General features: G+C 40.8%; 1 long non-coding RNA gene across 1 annotated transcript; it reads left to right on the forward strand.

The window, feature by feature from the left end:
- The first annotated feature begins 1,720 nt into the window (after nt 1-1,720).
- On the forward strand, nt 1,721-4,016 carry LOC139434755 (uncharacterized). Its single transcript, XR_011644059.1, has 5 exons — nt 1,721-1,945; nt 2,222-2,414; nt 2,738-2,845; nt 3,502-3,628; nt 3,711-4,016. It is a non-coding gene; the product is annotated as an uncharacterized lncRNA (long non-coding RNA).
- The last annotated feature ends 275 nt before the right edge of the window (nt 4,017-4,291 follow it).

Genomic DNA, 4,291 nt, shown 5'->3' on the forward strand with positions numbered 1-4,291 from the left:
TGGAATGGCTTCAAAATGGCTTCTCAGGTAGTTTTTGCCACAGCAGATGTCTCCAGGATCACATTTTGCCATGATGACACACACAAAGACTGACAAAGTGAAAACAGTAAGCGTCTCTGTTGTGGCTGGTAATAAATACAAACATAATAAAAGTGTCTACGAGCAGCTGGTTTGCCATTGGTTACCTATCCACAAAAGGTATTTAGACACTTGACTTTCAACTTAATTCGCATTAAGTGACTTAACTTTCCGGCTCTATTTGTGAGGAAGCCTTGCTAACTTACAGTCAACAACCAGTCTAATTACAAACACTAAACACCAGTGAACTGAAATGATCAAACATAACATCTCTAACCCATTTTGATTCTCAAACATAGGCATATAGAATATACTAGCACTATAAGTAAAGGAAAGGACGAAGCTAATGTCATTTGGCAGACTAGCTAGCAATGAGCTATGTGGCACATTGTAAACGGCTTGAGAAGTACCTACCATTATACGTTCGTAGATAGCCCTAATGGAAAGTGTGAAACATGTTCTTCAGTATATTCATCAACAAAGGGTTAGCAGGGCAGGTTTGGTTAGTCAACTGTCAATTAAAAAAGGAGGCTAAAGGAGCTAGCTAGTTAACCCAAGTGAAGAAATGTGTTCTCCCTCTAAAAAGTCAAATAGTATTTCCCAATTATGCTAGAGATCAAGCTACATCAATTATATTGTATAAAATAAGCCAATTATTATTATTTTTTGATCAGGCTAAATTTCACTGTGTATGCTGTGTAGTGCTGCGTACCTGGACTCACATTCAGGATCAGGTCCGGACTCAAGTCCAGAGGTTCAGGTTCAGGTCCGGACTTATAAGTCCGGACCTGAACCCATGTCTTGTGTCAAGTTGTGTGAGTAACTAAAGTGAACTTATTGTGAGCTAATTATCAATTTAAAATTAACAATAATCAACTCAAATTCAAACTCATCAGGTTTATTGTGCTCCCATCTAACTTGTGTCCACATTTCTCTACAAAGTACAAATGTAGAAAAAACACTTTTTGCCACTTAGTCTACAAATGACTTATGACAGCAACTACAGTGAACTACTACAAAGTTCAAACATTTATTTCATTTACCAAACTAAAGTAACCAAACAGTCCCTGAGCTGACTGAGCCTAAATCCCTAAAACGTTGCTGAAAGGTAGAGTGTAGAGTAGACTATACGCATTACACTGTTACCTACTATACAGTATAGGCTAAACTGTAGTGACTGTACAGTCAGAGTGTACTGTACTGTCTGTACTCTACATGTGTACATTATACAGTACATACTACATACATAGTGATGTACATACATACTGTTAGAAATTAAAATCAATGTTGATATGGCGTAATTTTGAATTAAATACACTATTTAATTTAAATCAGTTTTATTCTGAAAAAACCGGAAGTTCACACTATTAACTTAACTAATACTTTTATTCTGAAAATTCTTCACTTCCGGTTAGCATTAGCATGTGGCGAAAGGCTACGTTTTCAAACCGTGAATCGAAGGTGAAATGACATGTGATGTTGTACACTGAGCACACTGGGATTAGCACTCATTTATTGACGCTGAATAACGTTTATCAGGGAATGTTTAAATAACAACAGACACCAGAATATACGTAAGTGCTAGTTTTTGTGCGAGTCCAAGTACCGGTTCCCGACGTTCCGGTTTTAACCGGACTTGAACCGAAACTTTTTACAAGTCCAGTACCGGTTCCATAGACATATAAAGAGTAGACGCCGCATTGGCTGCTGGGGCGCAAGAAATACGGCCGCCATCTTGGACCGGTCATCCTACAGACATTCTACCCATAGACAGCAGAGGTTTCAAGATGCCAGAGCACTGTGCAGCATATTGCTGTGCAAATCGGCGGACGATTGCGAACAGGGGTCGGGGGATTACTTTTCACAAGTAAGATTCAACATTATAATTGGTTGTATTTTGTAAATAGAATATTATTGTACTGTATTGATGTCCGCCAGCGAAATCGTAGCCAGCAAACATTATGTTCATGGCCAACTGAGACTTTATAAATCGCTGCTGTAACAAGTGAATGTCCCCGTTGTGGGATGAATACAGTAAAATCTAATCTAATCTATCTAGGAAGAAGAAGGAAGAAAATAAGCTTGACCTCCTTCTTAAAATGTTTTTGTGTTGACTCTCAAATCTCCCGTTTTTATTTTGAAGGTTTCCCAAAGACAAAGATATGAGAAAGAAGTGGGAAGTTGCTTTGAGGAGGGAAGGGTTCACTGCAAGCGAGTCATCCGTGATTTGCAGTGAGCATTGTAAGCAGGACGAGTTTGACAGGACAGGACAGATTGTCCGACTCAGAGATGGTGTTATTCCCTCCATCTTCAGCTTCCCGGTTCACCTCCAAAGAGTAGGTGTATCATCATACGGTTATTAGCATTCATAAATGTAAATATTCTATTATCAATAACAGGGCAGGGGGGGTGTGTGTGTGTGTGTGTGTGTGTGTGTGTGTGTGTGTGTGTGTGTGTGTGTGTGTGTGTGTGTGTGTGTGTGTGTGTGTGTGTGTGTGTGTGTGTGTGTGTGTGTGTGTGTGTGTGTGTGTGTGTGTGTGTGTGTGTGTGTGTGTGTGTGTGTGTGTGTGTGTGTGTGTGTGTGTGTGTGTGTGTGTGTGTGTGTGTGTGTGTGTGTGTGTGTGTGTGTGTGTGTGTGTATTCTGCTTTTTCATTTTAGCCAGAAAAGGGCAGGACTACGTCTACTTCCAGAAAAGCTGAAGAGAGCCTGTCTGTGGCCCCTCAGGACGACCCAGAAGCTTCACACTCACAACCTCAGCCTAATGATGTGAGTATTTCTATTTTCAACATCATATCATAATGGTCCTAGACAAAGTCAAATCTCATCTCTCTTGTTTGCTGCCACTCATATTAAACACACTCACAAATAAACACATACACACACAATTGAAGACATGTTGAACATGCATTCCTGGCACACACACACACACACACACACACACACACACACACACACACACACACACACACGCATGATGCTGGCAGTGGCTTTGACAGGTGATGACTATAAGAAAGAATGTGGGCCATACTCTAGTTGTGTCAAAGTGTTGTGTGTGAAGTGAAACATCACTCAAACCATGTTCATCCCTCTTTCTACTGGGATCATAGCGATGTCTCGCCTGCTTCTCCTACTGCTCTTAAGGCCAGACTCAATGAAGCTTTAGCAAGAGTGGAGAGTCTCGAGCGAGAGAGGAAGAATGCCATGGCTAGAGAAAAGAGGGCAGAGACCACAGTGAGGACTCTTTTGGGGGATTTGAGGGAAAAGAACCTCATTAATGAAGAACTCAAAGAGGCTTGATTTCTACTCAGGGAAGATGAAAGTAGCACTTTGAGATTCATGTACATCTTACTCTTACACTCTTTATTAAACTCCTTTGTTATTATATGAAGGGGACTTATTAATTTTTTCTCATACAATTTCAGATCTTCAAATAGACTTGAAGGCAAAGCAGGGCCATGAGTACTCCAAGGACCACAGAGAATGTGCCCTCACACTCCATCTACATGGTCCAAAGACATACAAATACCTCAGAGAGACTACAACAAAAAGGTAGTCTTAATGTTGTTCAATTTCATTTTTGGAAATTACGGTTGCAAGTACGTTAAATAGCTACTTCTCAATTTTTTTACAGGTGGCTGTGTTCGGTGGATGGCAAGCCTGGCCTGAACAAGATGATGCTGGATATGCTGGAGAGAAGATGCCAGGACGACCAGGCTAAATATGGATGTGTTGCACTCATGTTGGATGCCATGGCCATCAGAAAACATGTGCAATATAATCCACATAACCAGTCAATGTCTGCTTTTGTAGACATGGGTGATGGAAACAATGAGACCGATGCTGCTACTGAGGCTCTTGTGTTCATGGTGGTTGGCCTACACGGACATTGGAAGGCTCCCATTGCATATTACCTGACGAAGTCTTTGTCACCTGAAACACAAAGGGTCCTAATCTAAATCTAAAATCTAATCTAATCTATCTAGGAAGAAGAAGGAAGAAAATAAGCTTGACCTCCTTCTTAAAATGTTTTTGTGTTGACTCTCAAATCTCCCGTTTTTATTTTGATGGTTTCCCAAAGACAAAGATATGAGAAAGAGGTTCTCAGTCATGCTTTGGAGGAGCCGCATGCACGGGGCATTCGGGTGTCATGAGCAACTTTGTGTAAATATGGTTTGGGCGGGGTGGTGTCATGTTCTTGTGTTTAACTTGAAC

This window comes from Pseudochaenichthys georgianus, chromosome 11 (genome assembly GCF_902827115.2).
Source record: "Pseudochaenichthys georgianus chromosome 11, fPseGeo1.2, whole genome shotgun sequence".
NCBI lineage: Eukaryota > Metazoa > Chordata > Actinopteri > Perciformes > Channichthyidae > Pseudochaenichthys > Pseudochaenichthys georgianus.